The 21,354-nt window shown below is 38.5% G+C and overlaps 1 long non-coding RNA gene across 1 annotated transcript; it reads right to left on the reverse strand.

Moving 5' to 3' along the window:
* Positions 1-7,383: 7,383 nt before the first annotated feature.
* On the reverse strand, positions 7,384-8,812 carry LOC138842704 (uncharacterized). Its single transcript, XR_011377492.1, has 3 exons — positions 8,803-8,812; positions 8,286-8,372; positions 7,384-7,437 (listed from the first exon to the last, which is right to left on the reverse strand). It is a non-coding gene; the product is annotated as an uncharacterized lncRNA (long non-coding RNA).
* Between the last annotated feature and the right edge of the window lie 12,542 nt (positions 8,813-21,354).

Raw genomic sequence — 21,354 nt, forward strand, 5'->3', positions numbered from 1 at the left:
CAATAATAACATGTTTCTTTGGCAAGTTGCATAATGCAGTAGTTTCCAAGGAACTTCCTGCTATCAAATCTCATTACAAAATGGGGTTTATATTTTATTTAGTCTGTGTGGCTTTAAAATACATTCCACACTTTATTCCATTTTATTTTCTAGTTTTTCCTATCTAAGTTCAAGTTTTTAGTCATAGACAATCAAGCCATATTTGTTTCAGTGAATTTGTAAATCTTCTAAGCTCTTGGCTGTCAGTCCCTAGAATATCCCATTACTTCTCTACTGTGTTCCCTGACCACTTGTGCCTCAGCCAGTATACTTTCTTTGTTAAGAAATGTCTCTCAGGATTAGAGATAAATATTTAAAAGTGTTTTGAATAAGACTGGCTATTCCCTTTCCTATGGTTCCAAAAATCTCTCAACATGTGATTAACAAAATGAGTCTGCATTTTCCTTCTTTTGGGAAATGAATAATCTAAGAGATGCAATCTGGCCAATTAATATCTTTATGAGGCTTTGATCTCTGTTAATGCTGCCACCACTTGGCCAACATTTTAGAATGATTTCAATTGTTACATGCTGGAATATAGCAACTATTTTTCCATTATTTCATAAAAAATTGTAAATATTAATACTAAAACACACACACACTTAAAAGATGATATGGACTGCAAGGTGAACAGTGACTTCTATTCCCACATCTTCTTCAGGTAAAGAATTTTACCTGAATGCATTGCTTTGTCATTTTTCTTGTAGTTAGTATTTGTTATTGCAATGTAAGTTCCCTCATAGTTAGCACTTGCTATTAAGAAACAAAAGTTAAAGTAACTTGTCCAAATATATAAAGTCACTGTCAAGGCTAGGATTAGACCCCAGGTTTTCTGGTTCTTATCTCCTAGTCCTCAGCTTGATTCACAGGATTCTCTCCTTCTGATCTCTATTTCTATAAGGCTGGTACTAATATCTCATCTAAACAGAAAGCTGTCATGGACAATACAATTGGTCGCTAATGATCTTCTGCAGGCTCCCATGGCCATCATCTTTGCAACTCATTGCAAAGCTCTTCCCAGTCCGTTCATTAAAAGTTGAAATTTGGGCTTCCCTGGTGGCGCAGTGGTTGGGAGTCCGCCTGCCGATGCAAGGGACACGGGTTCGTGTTCCGGTCCGGGAAGATCCCACATGCCGCCGAGCGGCTGGGCCTGTGAACAATGGCCGCTGAGCCTGTGCGTCCGGAGCCTGTGCTCCGCAACGGGAGAGGCCACAGCAGTGAAAGCCCCGCGTACCGCAAAAAAAAAAAAAAAAAAAAAAGTTGAAATTTATTTGCCCGCTAACTAATTGGTGTTATTCTACCTTTTGTTTGCAATGTGGATTTAGCACTAAGTGTGCAATTGAAAAGCTTCTCTCTTCATGGTGAATTTTTAAAGTATTGAGTTATGGTGTCGAGAATAATTACAGTCCCACTTATCTCCAGGATTCTGAATTATTCTCAGGTCATGTTTATGAGACATTTTGTCGGTTGAAACATGTTTTCCTTTCCCTCCCTCCTAGACATGTATGTTCCACAACAACTCCAAGTAAAAACCTGGCCATAGAGCCCAGCCTCCAGCAGAAGTCGGGGGACTTGGGAAGACAAGCAGGTGTCCTCAGATGGAAGGTCTGTTTGCCCAGACCCCCCGTCCCCCCAAAAAAGCAGGCCTTCAGCCACCGAAGAAGCTAGGAAAGCAGTAGATCTAGCTTGAACCTGGAGGTTGAAGACACATTTCAATAATATTGTGAGACAGGCAGAATGTGAAAGCCTGGAAGGGAGAGACTGGAAAGAATTCAAGAAGAGCCAGACTTTCTGGGTAAGTGGCAGCACAGACAGAACTCAATCCAGAAGCACTCAAGAATCCAAAGCCTGCATTAAAGGAGCAAAATGACTTGGGAGAAAGCACAGTGGGAGAATTGAAAACACTAACTTGTTATACTAATATTAGCTAAAGTAAATAGTGACCTCCATTTAAAAATTAACTTGTCCTCTAACTCTAAATGATTGGAAATTCGGAATTCTTTGGGAGTTGAAGCCATTACAAAGGGGCAAATAAGGGCTCAACAGAAAGAATAGACAGAAAGTCTCATGGGAAGCTCTAAATAAATTTTTATTCAAAAAAAATCTCGAGCATTAAAACAAAATTGTGTCTTTGGAATAGGAATTAGACTTCTAGGAATGTATCCTAAAAGATAATCTTAAATAATTACATAAAAAAACTTTAAACACAAAGATGTCAATGTAATACTTTTATGATTAAAAATGAGCCATATAGGGCTTCCCTGGTGGCGCAGTGGTTGAGAGTCCACCTGCCGATGCAGGAGACATGGGTTCGTGCCCCGGGCTGGGAGGATCCCACATGCCGCCGAGAGGCTGGACCCATGAGCCATGGCCGCTAAGCCTGCGCGTCTGGAGCCTGTGCTCCACAACGGGAGAGGCCACAACAGTGACAGGCCCGTGTACCACAAAAAAAAAAAAAAAAAAAAAGAGCCATATAAATTCTTAAAAACATGGAAATTGTTAACTAAATGATGATATACCATGGAAAATAAAAAAGTCATAATGTTCAAACAATTTAAAATATCTTAAGTTGTGCATTATGATACATCAAGTGAAAATATGAAACCTTTGGCATAATATTTTTATGCGCACAAAACTGTAAAAATATAGATAATGGCTATCTTTTGGCAATGCAATTATGAGTGACATTTATTTCTCAATTATTTTCCAAATTTTCTAAGGAACATGGAAAGCAGTCTAACATAACACATAAAAACTCAAGGTCTGCATTTGGCTGTCTGGCTTCTGATTTTTACCAGCTTTATGATCTTGTATATTCTACCAGCCTTGTTATCCTGGGCCTCAGTTTCCTCATCTGTGAAAATGGGTTAATAATAATACCTAACTCATAGAAATGTTTTAAGGATTAAATGAAATAGTGTAAAGTGTATAGAACAGTCCGGGCACATAAATAACCATCTAATAAATTTTAACCATTTATTACCTTAAAAAAAAAAGAGTATGTCCATATGCACACACACATATTTAAGTTTTAAAACAAAGAAAATAATCAAGATGCCCATTCAATAAGAGAGTTGAGTACTGTTAAAAACCCAATTTAAGCACACTTAGTTACCTTGCTTACTTAGTTTACTTTGAGAAGGACATAGGGAGGAACCAGGCAAAGACTAGGCTGGTCAGGGCCGTAGGTGTAGGTCCTGCCGAAGCAAAGCATGCCTCTTCCCTATAGCTTCATTCATCCCCGTTCCTCATGGATCATATTCGTCCAGTTCTCTCCTGATTGCTCACTGCTTTGGAGTGATTTGGGATTATTAACAATGTTTTATGAATATGACATGATAGACCTAGAAATATAGGTTTTTCTACAAACCATTGAATGTGGGAAGTATAATGCTCAAACACTTTTTCTCCCCTCATCAAGGACCACAAACTCCATCTTCTCTACAGGCCAGCTGTAAAAAGGGAGGAAACGTTAGAAAAATGCATTGGATTGACTTTGTATATTTTTCTAGTTCCCTATAAGTTATAATAGTTCTCTCAGTGTCTGTCTTTGCTCCAAAGGGAACAAAGGGTGGATTGAAAGAGCCAATCTCTCAGAGAACTAAGCAATTTAATCCCAATTCTTCATTAACGATCTCTATCCATGGGGCTGTGTGGTTTAATAGAAAATTATAGACTGAATTTTAGCTCTGGACTTACTAGAGCTGAAATTGGGAAAATTATTTAATTTCTGAATGTTGAATTTTCCATTTATAAATGAGAAGCTATAGCAGTTATTTCAGAGAGTTATTGAAAAGATTAACAAAATATTACTTGGGGGGGCTTCCCTGGTGGCGCAGTGGTTGAGAGTCTGCCTGCCGATGCAGGGGACACAGGTTCGTGCCCCGGTCCGGGAAGATCCCACATGCCGCGGAGCGGCTAGGCCCGTAAGCCATGGCCGCTGATCCTGTGCGTCCGGAGCCTGTGCTCCGCAATGGTGAGAGCCTGTGCTCACAACAGTGAGAGGCCGGTGTACAGCAAAAAAAAAAAATTACTTGGGGTAAGATATGTGGTATATAGTAGGCATGCATTAAGTGGTAGCTACTACTGTACAGGAACTGAAGAACAAAAGGAAATGTGGAGTTTCCATAATGACAACAAGTACAAATAATTGCCAATATTTAACAGGGGCCGAGTACTATTTTGAGCACTTTACCTACAATAACACAGTCAATCCTCACAACAGCCTTTAGAGTTGGATAATATTATTTTACCCAAAATTAGTTTACACAATATTAACTTTTCTCTGTTTTAGATAGTGAGGTTACTAAGTATAAAATGTAGTTTGAAGTATGAAATATGCTTTGGAGCTCCATGCAACTCTATTAGTATTTGTCTTATAAAGTGTTTCTCTCGCTCTAGACTGTGAACTCTTCAAGGACAAAAACTAGATCTTTGTATTCCCAGTTTTTGCCTGGTTTATAGAAAACATAAAATATATATATTCTAAAGTGAATCTATCTTCCTCCATGGATGAAAATCAGTACCGTGTTCAGTGCAGAAATTAATTTTATTTAAGATTTCAGTGGCTACAAAAGAATGAACTAAGTGTATCTTTGTCATCCACAATACATATTTTCACACTTGAAGATCACAGTTTTATTGTAATTACCAAGATCATTCATCAGTTTGTATTGAGTAACAACTCAATAGAGATAGTTACATGGAGTGCTGTAGACTGCTGTTTTTGGACCTCTGCTGCCATTTCAGTGTTTTCATCACCTTCTGCTGAGTCCACCGAATCAACCGCAACATAGTTCATTCTTTTCATCTGGTGTTGCTCTTCACTCAAGTCCTCTGTCCACGTAATTAACAGAATCAAATGTATAAAAATTTGGACCAGATATTAGACCATAGAAATAACTGGGGACCAGGCCACAATCTTCAGAGCCTTGTTAAGTGGCCACTAACATGGCTGAAGTGAGATACACTATTTGCTCATCAGAGAACTGCAAGCAATGTCATAGAATGCATACTAGCAAAAAGTCCTTATATATAATTCTTTTCTGCATTAAGACATCAAAGAAAGTGAACCCCAAAGAATGTTTAAAGTCATTATAATAAATCTGTCAGAAAACTAAAAATCTCCTTTAGCACAGTATTTCATGAAATCAATGAATTGCCTTCAGACATTTCAGGGAAGAGTCAGGGGTTAAATGACTTTTGCACAATACATTTATTTTCTTGATTATATGAATGCTTTTAAAATAGGACTTTTACATAATTTTAAAATATTCATACGTAAGTGGTTCGTGGTCTAGAGTATTTCGCCTTCTGAGTCATCATTTTATTGGCTTATGGAAATGCTATGGTTGTTCAGGAATGTGTTTTTATATTCCAACAGGGACATGGAGTAGTTTGAAAAGCCCATAATTTCCTTTAAATTTTACTCTCCAGTAATACAAGATGACACTTATTTAAAGATGCAACTACCTATGCTAATGGTTACTAATAAACATGTCCTTGGAAATAATCATGCAACCTTTTTTAGAGAGCAATTTTGATTGCTGTTTGCAGGAACTGTTAATGTTTTTATCTTTTTAACTGTTTTAAGGGCCTTACGTAACTTTTAAATAAATGTTAGTCAAATATTGATTTCAACACTATAATAGAAAGATTGAGGATGCTGGGAGTGATATTATATAACATATCTGTTACACAGTGTATGTTAGAATGCTCCAAAATTAATGCATCACCCTCCTGAGAACTTCAAAAGAAGCAGCTAAGTAGGTAGGAAGGAATAGTACACATTATAGAGCATCAGTTTCACTTTCTAAAGTGAACGCTCAGAGATAATGGAATTAGACAGCCCTACACATTTGAGCAAAGGATTATGATTTATAGGACATGACTGGTGGCAAGTCGAGTTGACTGTTAAGTTTATAAGTATATTAATAAAGACAATATCATATTGAATATAAACACCAGTTTCCTGGCAATCTAAAAATACAAATCCAACTACTAATAAATAAGGAGAAGAAAAAAGTAAAATACCGAGGGTAAGCCAAAGGTAGGTTAATGACATACTCTGGAAGGAAGATGTGTACATCTATTCTGTGAAGAAAAATATGGTGTAGCGTCTTAGCCAGGCAGAAGCTTAAAGAGAGGTCATATATTCTGTAAAGGCTTCTTTTGGAAGAATATTCATCACCTGTTCTCGATCATGTAGTTATTCTTTCCTGTTAAGTAAATAAACAAAAGAACTTGCATGAAATCTCTGCAAGAACTATTGTGTCATTTTACTGATTACCATTTATCGGTGGATGTAGAGCTAATAAGACATTCTCAGTATTGACAGGTAAATACCCATGAAGAAGCATATAATCCTTTTTTTTAATTGAGTACCTTAAAAATTGCTATTGTAAAATAGTTTGGAAATTAAGAACAGTGTAAAAATAATCTAGTAAATAGTTGTTCCCCTTTGGGAACTAAAAAATTACTACTGTAGTTGAAGCCCCTGTGGACTCCCCCTGATTGCACCTCCAGAGGTAGCCCTTATTTTGAATTTGATGATGAAAGGTATACAATCACATGGAAGTTCTTTCTGTTGGACAAACATGGTGACCTATAGAGCTACTCCAATATTCAATGCTTTGAACCTGGCTACTGGCAGTAGAAATTTGCAAAATAGAAAAAATGTTCAGAGAGAATTAGGATAATGAGCTTTGGCTTGTTCAAAGTGAAAATCTAGTAATGTTCTGATAAAACAGAGAATAACAAATGAAAATAGCTGCTCAAATAGCCAGACGTTTCTTTGAGATCAAGTCAATCTCAGTCCCATTCTCCTGATCTTGTTTACAACCTCTTTCCCCCATTATTCCAGCTGCCCCTCAAAAGGAACAAAACCTCTTAGGTGGAGAGCCGAGGGGCACATACCTTCAATTCTGTCTCTACTTTCTCCCTTCCCATTGCTTTCCCACAATATCAATCACTTTGTTCTTTGTAATAAAATACAAAAACTTCTTCATATTGTGGCTTTAAACTAAGCTTAAATGTGCTGTCTATAAATTTATAAATAGTCAGTCCCATACATGTTTTTATAAGATAAGAAATACTGTCAAATAATAATTACATGTTTTTATCTGCTGTCAGTAAAGTGATAAGTTTCTGAAGAATATAAATGCACAGACTCTGCGCTAGTGTAGCCCACGTTTTTTGAGACATGAAAGAGATCAAATAGTAACAACCCTAAGTAATGCTTTGAGGGGGTGTTTAATGGTAACCCACAGAAAGAATGTGACACTGTGAAATGAAGATGTGCTTCCAGCTTGTACTCCAAATAGGAATTGACACTTACTGTTGGCATTCCTTACATTGTCACACAATGCTGAGAATTCTCCCTGTCGCAGAGGCCGCCTTCTCCAAAGAGAACACAGAGAGCTTGTGTTAGAGAAAGAGATGCAAAATCACAACTGTTTTCCAAGATAATAGGCATTGTGCAGTATTTTGCAGATCATACTGAAGGACAGCAAAACCTTCAAAGGATATGGAATAAAGACAACTCAATAATTGAAGTTTGATTTTTTAAAAATAAATGTGTAAGCTCTAGTATAAGAATTATCATGGTTTAATAATATGGGGTCCAAAACAGGAAATAGACATTTCTGCAAAGACATTGTGGGACAGAAGCAACTCAGAACGTTCAGAAAAGGATCAAATAATGGCCATCATAAATGGTGCTAGAATATATATGCAGATCGGGAAACAAAGGGTAGCAGTAGTACCGATGTCTCTAACCACCATGCTCAGCTACCCACCTGCAGGTTTTGTGCTTCCAGAACTCATGATGCTAAACTCTGACAACTCAAAGATTCTGCTTCCAAGGAGAAAAATGTTGGTACCAAGGCACAAAAATTGTGTTCCACTGAATCTAAAACTACAACTGCTGCCTGGTCACTTTGGGCTTGTGGACCAGCAGGTAAATAGAGGGGTTACCTTCCTGATTGAAATAATTGACCCTGATTATCATGAGGAGTTAGGACACTTATGGGGACTTGTGGTGTCTCTATGCCATGGGAAAATGGAAAATGGGCAATTTCAAAAACTGGCCAGATAAGGCAAAGGCAACCAAAAGCTCAAACCCCTCAGGGATGAAGGTCTAGTTTCCTCCACCAGGTAAGCAAATGAAATCAGCTCAATTTCAGACCAAGGATAATGAAAATCTAGAATGAATGTGAAGGAAGGAGATGACTAATATCAATAATTACCTAGGACCAGGGGCAGTCATGGGGAGTGTAGCTTATTCCAATAAGACTCAGTTGACTAAGTGAACTCAGTTTGGAGCTCCACTGCATCTGAGTAGTACAAGAGGCAGCCTTCAACATGCATTTATTGTTCTCCACATCACATACCCCTGAAAGTTCTTCTGATTTCAGTCACAACAGTGGGGAAGAGTTCTATACAATAATCTCAGCTGCACCTTGCACTGGTAGCTTCCCACCTCAAGAGCAGGCATCTTTCTGCATTCTGCTTTCACAGCTTTCCCCAAGGTAGTGGGAGTGTGCCTGACTAGTGCGCAAGAAGAGCTACAAGTAGGGGGTAGGAGTTAATGCCCCTGAGGGCTATCCTCAACCACTGGGTGAGGAGAACTGATGTTACATACTCCAGACTCCACGCCTTTAAGGGAGAATATTCTAGGAGGCATTCTGTCTACTTCCTGGAAGTTCCAGGGGAATGGAGACCCTCCCTGTTGCCCATAGCAGCAATTCAGTGAGGCATACTTACTTACACTGGCTTTCCACCATTCCCTGTTCCACTTCTCTACTTCCTTATTCTGGTGTCCTGGATCCCTTCATAGATGAACTACCAGCACCCAAGGCCTCGTCTCAGATTCTGATTTCAGGAAAACAAAAATTATGGCAATCCATTTTTTTTTTTAAAAAAAGAGAGAGATGGAAAAAAATTCTTTTGTCTACAGAAATACATCTCTTTCTGGGAGTTCTATGGATTGTAAAAATATTTAGCTTTCCATTACCCAGTTATCCACATTAAAGTTCTTTGGTTTGCCTTTCTTTGATCCTATGTTGTCTTCTCTTTTTGGAAATAGCCAGTTACCCCCAGACACTGATCCTAGTTTGGTCACAGGATGGTGATAGTGCAGCCCCCGATGTTCTGTCCCTCACCTCCCCTGATTTTATGTTACAGTGAACAAAGCTGAGACACCAGCATACTTCTGGGCTATGTTTTACACTTGCTCAAGAGGTTACAGTACTGATGTATTTTTCCCAAGTGGCCTGATCTCACAGTCCCTGTGGTTAGTTGTGTTTGTATGTATTTGGCAATGAATCTAAACATCTAAGTGTGGTCTGCCTTTAGAAAACACTGGACTGTTGAGTCAGAGGGCCTTGATTCCTTTTTATGATTCTATTTATTATGTTGAGAAACCTCCTACCCTCTCTGGGCCGTTTTTCCATCTGTAATGGAGCTACCCAGCTCTTACCTGTATCTCAGACTAAAAGAAACAGAATTAATAGTAGTTCTAGGAGCCTCTTAGAAGCTTAAATTAGAAATGGCCCTAATTCCACCGCACTTTCCTGTGTTTAAAATCAAAAGTGTTTCTATTAGTTGTTTTAATTTGATCTGGTTGGAAATATACTTTGGCTACAAAAGAAGTAAGAGTGATCTTTCATCCTTCTATTAACAGTTGAATTCTGATGCAGGGAGATTAAATTATTTATAACTGAGAGAAACAAAATCATTTAAAATACTGAATAGCATGTTAGCTCTTTACACGGCTTTCTGAACCTCATCCTGACCAAATCAACACCAGATTGCTTTCTAACAGCAAGGATGCATTCCTTTGGATAAAACAATGCATCAATCTACAGGACATTTCTAGGAAGTGAAGCATAGTATTCAAGAGTGCACTGTTAGGGCTTCCCTGGTGGCGCAGTGGTTGAGAATCTGTCTGCTAATGCAGGGGACACGGGTTCGAGCCCTGGTCTGGGAGGATCCCACATGCCGCGGAGCAACCAGGCCCGTGAGCCACAACTACTGAGCCTGCGCGTTTGGAGCCTGTGCTCTGCAACAACAGAGGCCGCGATAGTGAGAGGCCCACGAACCGCGATGAAAAGTGGCCCCCGCTTGCCACACTAGAGAAAGCCCTCGCACAGAAACGAAGACCCAACACGGCAAAAATTAATTAATTAATAAACTCCTACCCCCAACATCTTCTTAACAATAAAAAAAAAGAGTGCACTGTTAGAACATACATATAAACCTCTCCAGCACTAAAGCTCTGCGTATGAAAATATAGAGTGGGCAAGAGAGTAGACGTGTGGAAGCAAAGGATTTTACGTGTTGGAAAAGTTCCTTTCCTGTCATTTTACTCTCAGCAAGGGAGTGTGCGTGTGGGGTGGGAGACGGCTTCTGTTTGTGCATTGTTAAGTTTTTCTTAAGAGGTAGTCTGCAGGGAGTTCCCTGGTGGTGTAGTGGTTAAGAATCCACCTGCCAATGCAGGGGACACGGGTTCGAGCCCTGGTCGGGGAAGATCTCACATGCCGTGGAGCAGCTAAGCCTGTGTGCCACAACTACTGAGACCACGTGCTACAACTACTGAAGCTCATGCTGGCACCCGTGCTCCGCAACCACCGTAACGAGAAGCTGGCGCACCACAATTAAGAGTAGCCCCCACCCCCCGCTCGCCGCAACTAGAGAAAACCCGCGCGCAGCAATGAAGACCCACCGCAGCCAAAAATTAAAAAAAAAAGAGGTAGTCTGCAATGAAAATTAACCCCCATGTATTTTTCTATTAGAGATGGCTTTTAGTTCTGCAGATTCTTTAAAGCTCGTTGATAAAGGCTGTGGCCCGTTCAGTTATCTTAGGATCAAGCACTATAACCACATCAGTGACTTATTTTATCTGCAACACTGAGGCGGGGGTGGAAATGGGGAAGGGTGGTGGCAGGGGTTATCTTTATTTGGAAGGAGAGGCAGAGGCTCTGGAGAGCAGGCTCTGGTTTGCCGGAGAGCTCTGACAAAGTTCTAGGTGCCAAGATGCAAGGAGAAGGAGGAAGCAAAAAGGCTTGGGAATGAAGGTAGGAAGGTGACAAAAAGAAAAATTGTTTAACAATCATGCCTTGGTAATTTTGCCTAGTGAACTTACAATATGTCCAGGTTAGTACGAAGGCAACAAAACTCCTCCCTATCAACTCATCCCAGTTTTCCCCGTCGAGTTTGGTCCCCACCTGCAAAAAGAGAGAAAGAGGTTAATTAAAAAGAGCTGTAAAAATAAAACTCTATATATTACGACGCACGTACACACACGAGTGTTTAAGCATATCCCTCTTCCCATCCTTAATTACCAGTATATTAAAAACATTAGGATACATATCCCCAAATATTAATCTTTTGTAATTATCATGCAATACATTAAGAAATGCACAGAAGAAATTGATGGTTCAGAACAAATGGGGATAATACTTATAAAATTGTTGTTAAAATTGGATGAAATATGCAACAGAGTGCCTGATGTGTGTGTATACTTTATATAGCTAGTTATGCTAATCTTTGTTCCAATTTTTAAATTGGTCTTCAAAAGTGTAATTTAATTTTTGGTAAGTTTCAAAAGATTATGTATGAATATTGCATTTGAATCCATCTTGAAATGTTTTAGGAGTACAGTTTTTTTTCTTGATTTGCTTTTAATTTAATACAATGCACAATGAAGAATGAATTTGCATTGTTTTCTTTTTTTTTTTAATTGGGGTATAGTTGTTTTACAATGTTGTGTTAGTTTCTACTGTACAGTGAAGTAGAGTTCCCTGTGCTATACAGCAGGATCTTATTAATTATCTATTACAAGTACATTCTTGATGAAAGTGGCCATGTCTTAACACATTTATCTTGGGAAACAAGCGCTGAACAGCTTTCTCTAAAGTGTAGGAAGAATATCAAACGTGTGTCCTCCATCTGGTGTTACAAATGCTGTCTAAGGTCTTGGTATTGATGGCTACCTGCAAGCCCTTGCCATAAGGCAAGTAAAAATAGAATTTTAACAATTCACATAAAACATTTAGTTGGAAATTCTGGGCATACAGTGAGTCACGTTTGATTATGAATTGTAATTTACCTACACTATAATTAGACTGTCTAAATTATCTTCTTACTTACAAAGACAGATGCAGGAAAGACGTCTGTAGATTACTAAGTTCAACAATTTTATCTTATTTCTGCTTCTTTTCCTGAGATAAAAATCAAATATGTAGTAGAGTGTGCACATCAAGTCAAGTCTCTCTCAGTTACTTTGAAAAGTCTATGAGCTCACTCAAAAAATATAATTTTCTGTATTTTTGGCTAAAGTGTATACTCAGAAGACCTTACTAAATTCCAGGCTGCAGTCTTCCAAGCAATGCTGGGCTGCCCCTAGTGCTGACCCCCTCTTGCTCTGCAAAAACAAACCAACCAACATGGAAGATGGTGTGTCAGTTAGAGCTGGGTTTTGAAGCTCAGTTCAGAATCAGCTAGAAAATGTCAGCAGGGATGTGTTTGGATCTTTCCATTGAAGATTAAATTAATTCTTTCCTTTATCCGATGGTATCATGAGCGAAAGCAGTGATGGTAATAAAAGGTACTATTATGTCCTTACTGTGCTCCAAGCCGAATATTCAGCAATTTACACACACATTCAATTCTCACAAAAAACTCCATGAAAAAAGTTTGATAATCTTGAAGTGACTTATCCAAGCTACTCCACTATTAAGTTAAACTGGAATACCAAACTTCTGACTCTTATGCTAAGACTCGTAACCACTATACTACAATATGGTAGTTCTTAAATGCTCAGTCCCATGGTATTAATTCTTTTTTTTTTTTTTTTTTTTTTGCGGTACGCGGGCCTCTCCCTGTTGTGGCCTCCCGCTATTGTGGCCTCTCGCGTTGCGGAGCACAGGCTCCGGACGCGCAGGCTCAGCGGCCATGGCCCACGGGCACAGCCACTCCGCGGCATGTGGGATCTTCCCGGACTGGGGCACGAACCCGTGTCCCCTGCATCGGCAGGCGGACTCTCAATCACTGCACCACCAGGGAAGCCCCGGTATTAATTCTTTTACCATTTATTCAAGTATTATCTACCAGTTGCAATCAATTGCCAAGCATTTCTTCTAGAATTACATTACCTAGCCTGGAAAGCATTTTTCACTGCCTGGAAGGAAGGTTTTGAGACTTCAAGGATTTGGAAATAAGAGGAAGAAGTAATGAATTAGTCATGATCTTATAAAACATTTAATCTGAGGCTTTTCTGACAGGATCTTATATGATTTACAGTTTTCTCTCTGTTTCAGGTAGAAGAAAATAAAGAGGAAATGGTTCTGAAACTGCTTTACAAGTGTTCAGATAAAAAAAGAATAATTGCTAACTAACCAATTTATAAAAGAGGAAAAAGGTAAAGATTAGAGATTTTTCTCAACCAAGCACACTAGGCCATATACTACTTGAAGTGTTCAATGTCAAGGATGATATATTAACCACTTTTATTGAGACTAACCTTGAAAAAAATCATCTAGACGCATTTAACAACCTTCTTGCCCATTTCAAACATATAAGGCTTGCTTTTCTATCTTCTTCCAGACAATGGACAATTGAGTATTAGGTGGACCACCTACACTTTGGATTATTATTACCACGGATTTTTGCTGCAATATCTTCTTGCTGTTTGATTCATGTTCCATGAACGCAGAGCCATGAAGGGTATGGATTTGGGGCCACCTTGTGACAGATTTAGAAAAAGTCCTTGAGACCGAACCCTGGGATCGGAATCTTGGTTTCTATTACTAAATTGTTACCTTTCAACACATATATTTTGCAAAAGGGTTTCGTATGGTAATGGCTGATTTTTACTAATGAAAGGATGATTACCAGTGTTATGCTATAGTCAGTTACACATATTGACTTGTTTCTATGTGCCAGCCACTGCCATAAGCCATCTACATATATTATATCATTTTATGCTCACAACAATCGTATGAAGTAAGCGCCGTCGTATCTCCATCTTACAGCTGATGCAACTGAGGTTTAGAGAGAATAAACAATTTGCGTAAGTTCTTGCGGAGAGCAAGAGAGATCTTAGGAAGCCTCAAAATGCTCTGGCTGAAGATGTGGGAAAAAAAGTTGTACTGTATGAAAGTGCAAAAATGACATTAAAATATTAAGAGGTAAATCAACATAGTACCCTTTAGGAACGTTTTAAAGCTTCAAATTGCATTTAATTAGCATATTTTGGATTACAGGCTCTGTATTTATAAATGCACAAAATAACAGAAAAATGCAAAAATCCTGGAAGAAAACCAAAGAACTGATAATATTATGAATAAACTCAACAGAATAGAAATTAAAAAGCATAAATAATTACATGTCCTATACTTATACCCCTATGATCCTATTTTTGCCCTTCCTGTCATGCTAAAAGATGATTTGTGTGTCTATGTGTGTGTGTGTGTGTCTGTGTGTGTGTGAAACAAAGGAGCACATATTTTCTAGTTAAAATTAGTACTAAATACTCTTGAATTCTATTTTCAGTGTACTGGAATTGTCATTGAATCATGTGTCCTATATTTTTTCCTCAGGAATTGCAGACAACATCTTCAAAAGTAGAATTATTAATTTCCCCCTATGTTGTCTGAACTTCCTATCTCCAGCGATGGCAGTAGACATGGAATTCCACTGCTCAGATGCCCCTTCAGAAAAGAACTTGCTGTTTCTGTTGCAGGGAGCTGCTTTGACCAAGGTCGTGGCCTTCCTGGAGCAGCCTGCATCCAGTAGCTCACTGAGAGTGCAAAGGTGGGTCATTTCATTTCTAGGTGGGATGACAATATTTGCTCTGGGGCTTGCCCGGCTGAGTTATCTAAGTCTATGTAAGGTTTGCAAAGCAATTCGACTATTCTCCTCTGCCCAATTCCACTTCCTCACACTTCTTTTCTTAGGTTTTGATCTTTAATAAATGTCTTGAACTCCAAAATCATCTCAGAATTTGCCTCCTGTTTTTTTTTAATTGTGATAAAAAGCACATGACATCAAATTTACTACCTTAACCATGTTTAAGTGTACCTTACAGTAGTGTTAACTGTATGTGTTTTGCTGTTCAATAGATCTCCAAAACTTTTTCATCAGAATCTGCTTCCTGAAAAGTCAGTCTGTGATCACACTTTCTCTACTGATCTAAATCTTTTTCGGATGTTTTGAAGTGCAGCTCTTCTTTCTTGGTAATACCCTGAACAGTTTTGCAATATGAAATTGTGAGATTGAAAGATGGCAGAAACCACCGAATGCAGAGTATTTGCAATGATCACACCTCATTTTTTTAAAATGTGGTCTGTGAATGTTTTTCATTCACATTCTTTTTTCTAGCCCACATGAGAAGTAGATAGGAATTGGAAGGCTTTCTCCTGAGAAGTTGTAAGCAGACAGCTAAAGGTATTTTTTATTGAGAGGCCAAAAGCAATGTGGCAGGTATCTAACAAAGCTTTTACATAAAGTTTTCAGTCCTGAGAATCACATTTGGAGTTTTAGAGTTAATTGTGTTCACTCAAAATTCGAGTTTTAGAGTTAATTGTGTTTACTCAAAATTGATGTCACATCAAAACTCCATGCTTCGGTATCTCTATCTATAAAATGAGAAGGCTAGGTTATTCACAGTGGTTTTCAATCCTATTGTGATAATTTAAAGATGGCTGAGAATTTTTTGCTACTCCTTCCATTGAAAGGTAGAATCTAATTGCCCTCCTCTGAAACTGAGTTGATGTTAGTGACTTGCTTAACACATAGGATGTGGTACAAGTGATATGACATGACTTTTGAGCTAGAACAGATAAAGGCTTGCAGCTTCACCTTAATCCCTAGGACCACTCTTCCTGGGAGTCTCTGAACAGACCAGTGTTTTCCCGGGGACTTGAGAGGTAAGATTGGAGGGAGAGATTACAAGTGGCAGGAGGGTGATGAAACTTTTGAGGGTTAATGGATATATTTATTACCAAGATGAATGGTTTCTGGTAATGCAACAATCTGGTTTCATAGACATACATGTATATCAAAGATCATCAAATTATATGTTTTAAATATGTGCAGTTTTTGTAGGAAAAGTATGCCTCATCAAAGCTGGAGAAAGAGAGAGAGAGATTGATTAGCTCAGAGAATTTCCTCAGATGCCAGAAAGTCTGGTCCAGAGGACCCATAGCTGGAAAAAAAACTCACCTGAATTCCACAACAGAATGAGGCTGACAAAGAAAATACAGCTCTTCCTTATTGGACAGGGACACCACAGATTGCATCATTGACCCCTGGACTCCTAAAAAGTGATTGCTTTCATGAAAGTGTTTGTTTCTGGTGCTGCATCTGAAAAGGAAGGCATCAGCTGCCTCTGCTACCACCCAATGCCAGAGTTAAGCTAGCTCTTCCTGGTGAGTTTCAACACAGACCATCTTCTCTTTAGGTACTGAATCCTACTGGGACTTCTCAGATAAGCCCAGAAGCATCTATTAAAATTCATAAAAATCTTTTTGAAAGGGAAAAAGTGGTTTCTTTCTTATTTTTTAACAGCTTTTGGTACCTGGTATTATCATCTTGCAATCTAACTGTGAAACCCTGGCTTCACAACAAGCTGAACAGTTCATAACAGGGTATGGAAACTAAGTATTTGTCAGCCAGCCTTAGCTGACCAATAGAAGTATGGACACCCACAGTCAGCCACATTTTTTCCCAGGATTCTTTTGCACTATGACAACTTGAAAGGTATTCTCATGATGAGATACCGTAATAATTATATTGGTCAACTGTTCATTAATAGATGTTCTTAGACCATTGGTCTCTACCAAAAATGATTCTCCAAGATTGTTTAATAGCCTTCAGTTACTCAATGTTACCGTTTCTTGCTTCCCATATATATATATATATCCAGTATTCTTTCCATCTAGAGAATATACCTCAACCCTAGCACAACTCTTCCCCTCTAGTTTATCCTTCTATTTCCCAATTACTTGAGCTTCTCTTAAATAAAAGCTATTTAGATCCAACTCATGGGGTTTTCTATAATGATGCCCAGGAGAGAAAAGGAGTATGCTTTGTTTTTTTCCCCATCTCTATATTCTATGACGTAATTAGTTTTAATTGGCATGCTGTGGCACTAATATACCTGGACTTTAAAGAGAATAAAAATAGTCTTGTCAATGCCCCTTCTTCCTACTATAAATTTTAGATCTATATGACCAGAGTAACCAAGTCTATCTCTTTCTTTAATCCTACAATTTATTCAAGGAATTTTATCTTCTCCAAAGTATACCTTGTTTTGGAGACCTCAAAACTTCTACCAGGGACATTATCACACTCCCAATTGCAAGTTCTAGCTTCTAGCCTCAGGATAATACAATCTTTTTAAAAGTGCTTTGAAAGTAGGTATTCATAGGCACTTACTTACAGATTAGTTCCGATGACCCCCTTCTTACCGCCTTGGACAGTTCCCCTGAAACCCAGTACACCTCACTCTCCATCAGCTATAGCCTGTCTATATATCCAGATGCTCTGTTGCAGATAGAAAGTAATTTAGAAAGCTACTTCATCATCTCCAAAGTGGTTATATAACGTTACACTCCCCTTTGGGCAATGTATGAGTTCCCATTTCTCCATATACTAATGCTCAGAGTTATTCGATATATTATTTTTTAGTACTTCATTGTGGTTTAATTTGCATTTCCATGATGGGCAATGAGCTTTAACATCTTCTCACATGCATATTGGCTTACATTAAGTTTTACTTCCCTGTGAATTGCCAATATTTGTTCTCCCACATTTTGTAGTAGATTGTCTTTTTCTTCTTGCTTTGTTATCGTTATTAACTGAATAAGCTGAAAACTCATTGTGGAAAAATGAAATTTTCATAGTGTTTTAAATTAACCTGTTGGAGACACATTTCAGACATACTCAAAGTATCTCTGACTGTACTAAGTCTTAACAGATATACTTTTCAATCTGCTTTACCTTTATTCACAGTTTCCAGTCTTTCTCCTAACTGTTGCACCAAACTACTCCCATCAACTCTAATATGCCTTGATATACATGTAGTTCTATATATCTGTATGTCTGTAGATATATAAGAATACTTGGGGCTTCCCTGGTGGCGCAATGGTTGAGAGTCCGCCTGCTGATGCAGGGGACACGGGTTCCTGCCCCGGTCCGGGAGGATCCCACATGACACGGAGCGACTGGGCCCATGAGCCATGGCCGCTGAGCCTGCGAGTCCGGAGCCTGTGCTCCGCAACGGGAGAGGCCACAGCAGTGAGAGACCCGCGTACCGCAAAAAAAAAAAAAAAAAAAAAAATGGTAATAAAAAAATAAAACTTGATGTTGACAAATGACATTTATCTGAATAAAATAATGACAACCTATGGTAGAGAATAAATAATTTTGACCAATAAACAATGACACTGAACACAATGCCAAGTGAATCCTTGCTATTTTGTGTTTCAATATAATGAAACTATTATAGGGGTACTGCTCTAAAACAAGAGTCTCATGGTTCAAGCTATAACTGAGTAAAAATATAAGCAGGGTACCAGCAGAGAAAAGATGAGAGCAGCAGCGTCAAAAGCTCTCTAATGGAACATCATTAAGAATCTAAAAGAAATATAAATGTTCTTCTAGGCCATTATATTATCCTACTAATATTTTTTCTTTATAATTGTCTATATTACCTTTGGTTAACCCTACAATCTAAGTACATATGTTATATTATATTTGAACTAAGTTACATTTGAAAATAATATTTTATATGACTATTTAAAAACTTAAAGAATTTTTACACGTCCTCACAATTCTCTTGTGTGATACAAAGTGGCATATTTTTATCCCACTTTAGAAATTCAGGAGAAACTAAACACAGTGGTTGGTTTCCAGCCCTGCAGAGCATTGAAAGCTACTGTCTCAGTCTGGTTATCCCTAAAAGCTGTCACTCAGGTATGGATTCAAGTATCAATAGTTTATTTTGGAAGTGATCCCAGTAAACAAGAGCGGTGGGTGAGGGGGATAATAGCAAAGGAAAGAGAAGGCAACCAATAAAGTGTCAGTTACTGCTGTGGGTTAATTGGAACTTCACTGGAAACCACATACAGCATGTTTCAGAGTTATCCCACCTGAGGAGTGAGGGAGCTGGGCTATTTACACACTACTCTAGTGAGTCATTAGTTAAAGGCTGCTTCCAGGGGCATTAATTTCCCAATATTTCCAGCCTTTGGTTCTGCTGTTACAGCGGACTCCAGTGGCCAGAGAAAGCCCTGAAGGACTAAATACAGTGAGTACTGAAGTAGTGAGGATAGGGTGATATGGGTGGGGATTGAACAGAATTGGCTAGAGCTCTGATTTTATTTACTTGAATTTCATGAGCATATTCACTGAGAAATTTTTGGAAACCATGGAAGAATTATCCTTTAATTTTTTTATCATTTTTTTCTCATTCCTCAAAGCTATCAACAGCAAACAATGAATTAAGAGTAAAGGAACTTAGACTTGCCTGGTGGCGCAGTGGTTAAGAATCCTCCTGCCAATGGAGGGGACACGAGTTCGAGCCCTGGTCTGGGAAGATCCCACATGCCTCAGGGCAACTAAGCCTGTGCGCCACAACTACTGAGTCCGCGTGCCACAACTACTGAAGCCCGTGCGCCTAGAGCCGGTGCTCCGCAACAGAGAAGCCACCGCAATGAGAAGCCCGTGCACCGCAACAAAGAGTAGCCTCCGCTCCCTGTAACTAGAAAGTCCACGCGCAGCAACGAAGACCCAACACAGCCAAAAATATATAAATAAGATAATTAATTTTTTTAAAAGGGTAAAGGAATTTTTTGTTGTGCTTTTTTCTTTATTTTGAGAAATAAATAGTTTTAGGTTTACTGATTTGCTCTACATTTTCAGTTATTAAAAAAGCAAAATTGCTATTGCTGCTATTTTTTTCCTATTATTGAAGAGGCAAATACATGAACGAAAACTTTTAAGCAGCAGCAAAAAAAGGGGGGGTGGAGTTAGTAAGATTCCATCAGGTAATTGAGGAGCTGAGTTTTCTGAATTTTCCTTAGTTGCATGATAAAGAATTTTAATTGAGAAAAATCAGCTCACCTCCTCAAAACTATCTGTATAACTGTCTGCACCCACTTTTGCTGAAGGTCTAGGCAGAGATACAGGTCTTTGTGAATGAGCTTAAAAAAAAAAGATTTGGAGGATGAATTATTTACCTGGTTTAGATATTCCTTTGTTATTGAAATCACGGTCCTTTGAGTTCAGCGGTGAACTGAAATGGTGCCAACAGGATTTCTTCACAATTTTCTGGAAGCCACGGCAGCACTTCACTTACATTGCCAAAGGCCATTGGACCCAGCAGTCACAGGGAAAGGAATTCCCGGATTACCCGGAGTCAGATCGCTAGGGTTAGCCAGCATGCACCTAGAGTTGCTTTGATCACACTAATTCCCAATTCAAACTTAATAATTATTTCAGAAATTTTGTCCTGCTTCTCCAATTACTTTAACTCTACAGGATGGAGGTTAACCTGCTCCCCAGGCTGTGTTTTGGAATCTGCTTATATCAAATAAATGAAACTACTGCTCTAGGATTCAGAAGTAAGGCAACACTGGAGCCAAAACTAAACAGACATCAGTACCACATTAAGTGTCATCAGGACAGAGATATTTCTCATTTTTGTTTACCACTGAACACCCAGCACCTAGATATTCTACATTTGCAGATGCAAAATAACTCAGCACTTTTAAATACATGATTTCTCAACTTTTATAGTGTGATCTATTCTGAATCATTCTTCATTCTTTGATACATTTTGGATAGAAAGGAGTGGAATGTGTCATCACCCACTGGCACTGAAACACTGCACTCATACTTGACACAATGGAAGCAGTGAAAACAATAAGGGAACAGGTACCGGTTTCATTAAAAGTCATAACTCTGCTACATACTCTTTAAACTCTAATATGATGATTTCGAGGTCCACAAAAAAAGTCTTAATTTTAAGAAACAGATTGCTACAAATAAAAGATTACTTTTTGGCCAGGCCTTGACATCCATTTCCTTTTTTAAAAAACGATTTTCACTGACTACTTTGAATAACTTTCTATATGAAGATTAATATTTGTAGTTTTCAAAATTAATGTTGAACCTCCATATGACAATTTTTCTTCTACTTGATTTTGCAGAATCCTCTGTGACACCATAATGGTATTTACAGGAGGTCAGCTATGATCTCATCAACAAAGAAATCACCTTTAGAAAGAATTAATAGAAGCATATACTATT

The sequence above is a fragment of the Globicephala melas genome, chromosome 5 (genome assembly GCF_963455315.2).
Source record: "Globicephala melas chromosome 5, mGloMel1.2, whole genome shotgun sequence".
NCBI classification, from domain to species: domain Eukaryota; kingdom Metazoa; phylum Chordata; class Mammalia; order Artiodactyla; family Delphinidae; genus Globicephala; species Globicephala melas.